The sequence below is a fragment of the Chiloscyllium plagiosum genome, chromosome 1 (assembly GCF_004010195.1).
Source record: "Chiloscyllium plagiosum isolate BGI_BamShark_2017 chromosome 1, ASM401019v2, whole genome shotgun sequence".
NCBI classification, from domain to species: domain Eukaryota; kingdom Metazoa; phylum Chordata; class Chondrichthyes; order Orectolobiformes; family Hemiscylliidae; genus Chiloscyllium; species Chiloscyllium plagiosum.
Genome location: NC_057710.1, coordinates 9,700,721 through 9,709,757, shown reverse-complemented (window position 1 = coordinate 9,709,757; position 9,037 = coordinate 9,700,721). Strand labels below are relative to the sequence as shown.

Below are 9,037 nucleotides of genomic sequence, written 5' to 3'. Positions count from 1 at the left end.
TATCCACGTGAAAGTGCATCTGCCATGCATCTGAGCACTCACCTAACTTGTCCAGGTCACCCTGTAATCTCCTAACATCCTCATCACATTTCACCCTGCCACCCAGCTGATGAAATTTGCGAATGTTATTGCGAATACCATCTTGTATATCCTGAAGATAGATTGTAAAAAGCTGCGGTCCCAGTACTGATCCGTGCGGTACCCCACTGGTCAGTGCCCGGCATTCCGAAATGGAGGGGTGGAGGAGTGTGGAAGGATGAGAGAATGCAGGCTGCGGCCCTATGAAGCAGGGGGAGGGCTTGCAGTTGGCCTGTGTGGGGATGTGGGAGACTACAGGAGCCTGGTGGGCAAGGGCTGGCCAGAAAGGCAGCTGGAGGGACGGAGGGAGGGAAGCACGCACGGAGGAGGAAGAGCAAAGAGAAAAGAGAAAAAAAAGCCAAAGGGGATAAAGAGAAAGAGCAAGAAAGAAAATGTGGCTGGCCAGCACGCCTTGAAGTAGGGAGAAAAGGCAAGGGCCAGCGCCTACGGCCATACTAGTCTGAAAACGCCAGATCTCGTCTGATCTCGGAAGCTAAGCAGACTCAGGCCTGGTTAGTACTTGGACGGGAGACCGCCTGGGAATACCAGGTGCAGTAGGCTTTTTCCGCCAGCAGTGGCTGCTCAAGTCACCCCTCTGCACTTGTCTTGTGCCAGGCAATGGAGCGGCAGGTTATTTCTGCCAACCTTCAGACCTAACAGTCTCTCCAACACCAATTCCTGGCAAATATAAATTCCCTTAAGTTCAGGTCCTTCAGCCACTGTTACCTCAGGGAGATTGCTTGTGTCTTCCCTAGTGAACACAGATCTGAAGTAACAATTCAATTCTTCTGCCATTTCTTTGTTCTCCATAATATATTCTCCTGTTTCTGTCTTCAAGGGCCCAATTTTAGTCTTAATCATTTTTTTGCCTTTCACTTACCTAAAAAAGCTTTTTACTATCCTCCTTTATATTATTGGCCAGTTTACCTTCGTATCTCATTTTTTCTCTGCGTATTTCCTTCTTAGTAATCCTCTGTTATTCTTTAAAAGCTTCCCAGTCCTCCGTTTTCCCACTTATCTTTGCTATGTTATACTATTTCTCTTTTAACTTTATATTTTTCTTAACTTCGCTTGACAGCCATGGCCACCTCTGCCTCCTCCTAGGATCTTTCTTCCTTTTTGAATGAACAGTTCCTGCATCTTCTGCATTATACACAGAAATATCCACCATTGTTCCTCCACTGTCATCCCTGCTAAGGTATTGCACCAGCTCTATCCCTCATAGCTCCATAGTTCCCTTTTTTCAACAGAAATATTGTCACTTCCGATTGTATCCTCTCCGTCTCAAGTTGCAGATTGAAGCTTATTGTATTATGGTCACTACTTCCCAATGGCTCCTTCACTTCAAGGTCCCTGATCAATTCTGGTTCGTTGCACAATACCAGATCCAGAATTGCCTTCTCCCTGGTCAGCTCCAACACCAGCTGTTCTAAGAATCCATCTCGGAGGCACTCCACAAAGTCTCTTTCTTGAGGTCCAATACTATCCTGATTCTCCCAGTCTACCTGCATGTTGAAATCCCGCATAACAACTGTAGTAACATCTTTGTGACAAGCCAATTTCAGCTCCTGATTCAACTTATAGCCGACATCCAGACTACTGTTTGGGGGCCTGTAGATAACTCCCAAGAGGGTCTTTTTACCCTTAGAATTTCTCAGCTCCATCCACACTGACTCTACATCCCCTAATTTTAGGTCCCCCAGATGGTATATTCCCCACAAGCTTACTCTACTCCCCCTTACTCCATCCCTTTGTCCTTGTTTTTTTGAAATCTGAACAGTTCCCAATGCTCAGGTTTGCACACACTCAAAAACAGAAGTTGCTGGATAAGCTCAGCAGGTCTGGCAGCATCTGTGAAGAGAAATCAGAGTTAACGTATCAGGTCCGGTGACCCTTCCTCACAACTGACATTATCTAGGAAAATGTTGGCTTATATGCAAAAGATTGGGTTGGAGGAGGGGATAAGGAGTAAACGATAGGTGGTGATAGAGCTCAAAGAGAGAGAAGAACAGGTTTGTTGCTTTTTTTGGCCAAGTTGTATTCCTGTTCCTTGGATTTCATACAAACCTGAATTTATCTTATTATCCTTGGTCGACCCACCTTTCCTGGTTTAGTCTTGTGCCAGGCAGGAATGAATAATTGCAGAAATTTACAGAGAAATGTAACATGAAGGGAGAGAAAGCAGAGTTACCATTTCAGGTCATCACCCTTCTGATGAAGGTTCAGTAGATTTAACATGCTAACTCTGCTTTCTTTCTGCAGTTACTGCCAGACTTGCTGAATTTCGCCAGCAACTTCTATTATGATTTCAGGTTTCCAATATCTGCAGTTCTTTGTTTTATTATATTTGGAAATGAACAACTGCAGCAGCTCCTCCCTTTGCTGGTTAAATATTTGCCATTGTCTACCTACCAGTGTCCTTTCAGTTAACATTCCCACCCTTATCAGTTTCTGTCTCAGACCATCATAGTTTCCCTTATTTATATTCAGAATCCAAACTTTTACTCAGGACCTAATAGAATTCTTTGCAGAGGTGACGACATTGGTTAAATGGGGAAGGGATGTAGATGTCATATAACTGGACTTTAATAAGGCGTTTAATAAGGTTCCCCATGGTGGGCTGATGAAGAAAGTGAAGTTGCATGGTGTCCAGGGTGTTCTAACTAGATGGATAGAGAACTGGTTGGGCAATAGCAGACAGAGAGTAGTACTGGAAAGGAGTTTCTCAAAATGGAGACCTGTGACCAGTGGTGTTCCACAGGGAGCCGTGCTGGGTCCACTGTTGTTTGTGATATGCATAAAGGATTTTGTGGAAGGTGTAGGTTGCCTGATTATCAAGTTTGCAGATGACACTAAGATTGGCGGAGTAGCAGATAGTGAAGGGCACTGTCAGAGAATACAGCACAATATAGATCGATTGGAGAGTTGGGCAGAGAAATGGCAGATGGAGTTCAATCCGGGCAAATGTGAGGTGATGCGTTTTGGAAGATCCAGTACAAGAGCAAACTTTACAGTAAATGGAAAAGTCCTGGGGAAAACTGATGTACAGAGAGATCTGTGTGTTTAGGTCCATTGTTTCCTGAAGGTGACAACGCAGGTCAGTAGAGTGGTCAAGAAGGCATACGGCTTGCTTTCCTTCAATGGACAAGATATTGAGTACAAGAGTTGGCAATCATTTTACTGTTGTATAAGACTTTGATTTCACCACATTTAGAATACTGCGTACAGTTCTGGTCGCCACATTACAAAAGGATGTGGATGCTTTGGAGAGGGTGCAGAGGAGATTCACCAGGATGTTGCCTGGTATGGAGGGTGCCCGCTATGAGGAGTGATTGAGTAGATTAGGATTATTTTCATTGGAAAGAAGGAGGTTGAGGGGTGATCTGATTGAGGCCTACAAAATCATGAGGAATATAGACAGAGTGGATAGCAAGAAGCTTTTTCCCAGAGTGAGGGACTCAATTACGAGGGGTCACGAGTTCAAAGTGAAAGGGGAAAGTTTAGGGGAGATGTACATGGAAAGTTCTTTATGCAGAGGGTGGTGGGTGCCTGGAATGCGTTGCCAGTGGAGGTGGTAGAGGCGGGAACAATAGCATCCTTTAAGATGTATCCAGACAGATACATGAATGGGCGGGGAGCAAAGGGAGACAGATCCTTAGAAAACAGGCAGCAGGTTTAGTTCGAGGATCTGGATCAGCGCAGGCTTGGAGGGCCGAAGGGCCTGTTCCTGTGCTATAAGATTCTTTGTTCTTGTTTTAAATCATACTATGGTCACTCTTCCCTATAGAGTCCCACATAGTTAGATTGCTACTTTCTGATTACAGTACTCAGTCTAGAATGGGTTATTCTCTCGTTGATTCCTCGGTGCAGTGATTCAGAAAATGGTCTCACACACACTCCAAGAAGTAGACTGTTACTGGTTTGATTTGTTCAATCTGCATACAGATTAAGTAACCCATAATTACAATTGTGCCTTTATTGCTTGTGTCTCTAATTTTCTGTTTCCCCAATGTTACCACAACATTATAGGACAGTATAGTACATCTCTGTGGTGGGTCTAATCTCTGTAGCCACACAGCTTCCATGTCACCAGAGCTAATACTCCATAACCAACAATACTACTACAGCTATTTTTTTCTCTTTGTCTATTCTTCCTAAAAAAAACTGAATACCCTGGATATTCTGCTCCTGTCCTTGGTCATCCTGCAACCATGACTCTGTAATCCCAACTATATCATACACATTTCCATCAATTTATGCATCTAATTCATCCACTTTATTCATCTAAGCATTAAGACACAAGACCTTAAAGCTTGACTTTTTAAAATTCTTCGTCCCATTCATATTGTTTTATGCTGTGGCCCTGTTTGATTTTTCTTCTTAAATTCTCTACCTAACATTTTTCTTATTTCCCATTCTGTCTTTTGTTTTTGCCCTTGTTTCCCTCTCCTCTGTCTTTCTGCATACGTTACCATCCCCTGACATTTGGGTTTAAATGCTCCCCAATTATACAAATAAATATTCCCCCCCAAGGACATTAATCCCTGGTCCTGCCCTGGTGTAACCCATCCAGTTTGTACTGACTGTGTCTCCCCCAGAACTGATCGCATTGTCACAGGAATCTTTCACCTTTTTCCTTCACCCATCTCTCCAGCCTTTTATTCACGTGCAAATTCTAATTCTTATTGCTACTTCTATCTTTTAAAGTGAAGACTGATGCAAAATGGCTGCTCATTTCACCTTTAATTTCCCTACTTTCTATTCCACACACTCTATTTTAAATATTGATATAAATGGTTCCTGTTTTATGTTTTCAGCTAGCCTTCACTCATACTCTAATCTGTCCTTACTTTCTATTCAAACCATTCCTTATCCTGTATAATTTTCCAATCAGCCATTCTTCTGTGTATCCATTCAGTTGCAGAACATCTGTCATCTGTTCTGAGGAAGGGTCACTAGAGGGACCGAAAGGTCTCTAACACATATTTAAAGGTTTCAAATTACATGGTAACAACGCAATCCCATCAATCCAAATGACTTCCCAGAACATCAGAAAGAATCCCTTTCTCTGTCCCACATAGGGTTTGACCGAGCTGTAGTTTCAATTCCTGACAGTAAGAATCTGATCGCCTCTTCCTTGATTCACCATAACACTGAGCTTAGGCTTGAAGAAAGTGAGGACTGCAAATGCTGCAGATCAGCGTCAAGAGTTTGAAGGGCTGTTGAAGGGCTAATGCCCGAAACGTCGATTCTCCTGCTCCTCGGACGCTGCCTGACCTGCTGTGTTTTTCCAGCAGCACACTCTCAAGTCTGAGCTTAGACCTGCTCAGCTTAACATAATCCTCTTAGGGTTTTAATCAAACACTTCTTATCTGGCAGTTTTAAACTCAAGTCCCTACACAGTGGTAAGCTTTCTCTTAACAGTCCTGAACAACATCCCTTTGTCAGGTGCAACCATTTGACACCTGCAACTTCAGCTGAGAATTCTGACAACTTTGCAAACTGAAATTTCTGATCTGTATCTGCTGCCCTTGTCCTCCTAGATGGAAGTGGCCATGGGTTTGGAAGGTACTGTCTGAGGATCTTTGGTGAATTTCTGCAGTGCATTTTGTAGATAGTACGCAGCTGATACTGAGCGTTGGTGATGGAGGGAATGGATACTTGTGGATGTGGTGCCAATCAAGAGGGCTGCTTTGTCCTTGGGAACTGAACCAACCCAATCAGTAATGCTGCTGCCGAGCCACTCTGGCTGGTGGACATTGAAAGCTCCCACCTACAGTACATTTTGCACCTTCAGTGCTTCCTCCAAGTGTTGTTTAACATGGGGAGGTATAGATTTATTAGATGAGGGAGGACTGTACGTGGTAATTAGCAGGAGGTTTCCTTGACCATGTTTAACCAGAAAACAGGGACTTCGAGCAGAATGGAGTCAATGTTGAGGACTCCCAGGGCAAATCCCTTTCACCTGTGTACCACAATGGCATCACCTCTGCTGGGTCTGTCCTGCCGGTGGGACAGGCCATATCCAGGGTTATGGCCTGGGGAATTGTCTGTAAGGTATGATTCCGTGAGTCTGATTATGTCAGACTGTTGCTTGTCTACTCTGTGAGACAGCTCTCCCAGATGATAACAAGTAGGACTTTGCAGGGTCAACACTGCTGTTTCTGCTGGCGTCTTTTCTGGTACCTGGGTCGATGCCAGGTGGTCCTTCTGGTTTATTTTCTTTGTTGAGACTTGGTAGCAAATAAGTGGCTTGCCAGGCCCTTTCAGAGAGCAGCTAAGAGTCAAACCACGTTGCTATTGGTCTAGAGCCACATGTGGGCCAGACCAGGAACAGACACCAGATTTCCTTCCCAAAAGGACATTGGTGATCCAGATGGGGTTTCTGACAATTGGCATGGTTTCATGGTCATCATTAAACTCTTAATTCCAGATATTTTTGATTGAATGTAAATTCCACCATCTGCCATGGCAGGATTTGAACCCAGGTCTCCAGAACATTTGCTGGATTTCTGGATTAGTGATCTAGACATAATACCACTCCTTTCCCTTACAGCTGCAGTGTTTTCCAAAGAGAGATAGGCTGTCATGCTGACCATTGTCAAGCTCATTATGAATCTGTTATGCTCACCACCTTGATCTTGTTTCCACTGAGATTCCTCATAGAAGATCTGCTTGGGAATTTGTTCATCTAAGCTTATTTTGAAAGAGGGGCAAGAAGCAGGGATGGAATGGGTTAGGAAGGGGATTAATGGCATATTTGCAAAATAATCTAAGAATTTAATGACAGAATTTAAGGATTGCCGAGATCTCAGATAATTGCTAGATTCCAAACGTGAACAATTGCCAGAGAAAGAAATGGGATGTCATGCAAGGTGGTTTATTAGATTAGATTACTTACAGTGTGGAAACAGGCCCTTCGACCCATTAAGTCCACACCAACCTGCCAAAGCGCAACCCACCCAGACCTATTCCCCTACACCTAACACTATGGGTAATTTAGCATGGCTAGTTCACCTAACCTGCACATTTTTGGACTGTGGGAGGAAACCCACGCAGACACGGGGAGCACGTGAAAACTCAACACAGACAGTTGCCTGAGGCTGGAATTGAAACCGGGTCTCTGGCACTGTGAGGCAGTAGTGCTAACCACTGTGCCACCGTGCTGCCCTTATCTCTTTATAAGAGCAGATAGTGTTTTTCTGAGACAAACTGTGATGTCCGGATATAGTTGAAATCAAACAGCAGAGACAGGAATCTGTGCAGATTCACTGCTGGGTCAGACAGCAGTGCAGGTTCATTTCTCCATTTGATTCACTTCCTATGTGGTCTCTACCTTTGTCTCTCTTCCTCCTTTTTAAAGTGTTTTTTGCTTGATTTTTTTCCCCAGAGTTCCAAAACAATCCAACAGCTTATAAAACAGCAATTACTGTTTCAGGAATTCAAGGAAATCAGCTCCAACACTGAAAATACCCCCAAAAAAGGAACAGCTTTTACTACCACAATATTTTCCCATCCTCCATTTTGGATTAGTACTACCACTTGTGAAACAAGAATGTAAACTTGCAATGGCATGTCTGTCTCTTATGACATTGGCTGGAGATATCTCTTAACTTATGCCAGCATTGATTCATGCTAAATAACCTTCCACTGTCAAGTGGTCCTTTATTCCTCTATTTGGATAGAATGAAGATATTGAGACTGTTCTGCTCAGAGAGAAGAAGGCTGAGAGGAGATCTCATTGAGGCTTTCAAAATCATGAGTGGGCTGGCTAGAGTGGATAGGAAGAAGCTGTTCCTGTTCATAAAAGAAGTGGAAGGCAGAGATTTCAAACAATGTGCAAAGGAAGCAAGAATGAGATAGAATCATACAATCATAGAGGCAAAGATATGTCCAGCATGGAAACAGATGCTTCAGTCTAACTCGTCCATGCTGACCAGATAGCCTAAATTAATCTCGTCCCATTTGCCAGCATATGGCCCATATCCTTCTAAATCCTTCCTATTCATATACATATCCAGATGCCTTTTAAATGTTGTAATTGTACCACCCTCCACCACTTCCTCTGGCAGCTCATTCCATACACACACCACCTTCTCTGTGAAAATGTTGCCCCTTAGGTTTCTTTTAAATCTTTCCCCTCTCACCTTAAACCTATGCCCTTTAGTTTTGGCATCTCCTAACTTAGGTAAAAGATCTTAGCTGTTCATCCTCTCCATGTCCCTCATGATTTTATAAACCTCTATAAGGTCACCCTGAAACCTCTGACGCTCCAGGGAAAACAGTCCCAGCCTGTTCAGCCTCTCCCTCTAGCTCAAACTTTCCAACCCTGGCGACATCCTTGTAAATCATTTCTGAACACTTTCAAGTTTCACAACATCCTTCCTATAGGAGGGAAACGAGAAATGCACTTAGTATTCTAAAAGTGGCTAAACCAATGTCCTGTATAGCCGCAACATGACCTCCTAAACTCAATGCATTTGAGTGAAAATCTCCCTCACACAGCAGATAGTTAAGGTATGGACTATACTATCTGGAAAGGAGGCTGATTCAAGTGAGGTACTCAAGAGGGTATTGGGTGCGTATTTGAATAGATAAGGTATACAGGGATATGGGGAAAATTGAATTGAATTGAATTTTTTGTCGCGTGTACCGAGGCACAGTGAAAAGGTTTGTTTTGCAGGCAATACAGGCAGATCACAGAGTTAAGTAGCATAGATAAGTAATTAATAGGTAAACAGCGGCAAAAACCCAGATACAGGCAAATGTTAAGACTTTGTGAGTCCATTCAGTATTCTAACAACAGTAGTGTAGAAGCTGTTTCGAAACCGGCTGGTGCATGTGTTCAGGCTTCTGTACCTTCTCCCCGATGGTAGAGGTTGTAGAAAAACATTGCCAGGGTGGGATGGATCTTTGAGAATGCTGGCGGCCTTTCCTTGACAGTGGGCCTGCTAGATGG

General features: G+C 43.5%; 1 non-coding gene across 1 annotated transcript; it reads left to right on the top strand.

Annotated features, from left to right (window-relative positions):
* Positions 1–520: 520 nt before the first annotated feature.
* On the top strand, positions 521–639 carry LOC122556011. The gene has a single exon (XR_006313433.1). It is a non-coding gene; the product is annotated as a 5S ribosomal RNA (ribosomal RNA).
* The last annotated feature ends 8,398 nt before the right edge of the window (positions 640–9,037 follow it).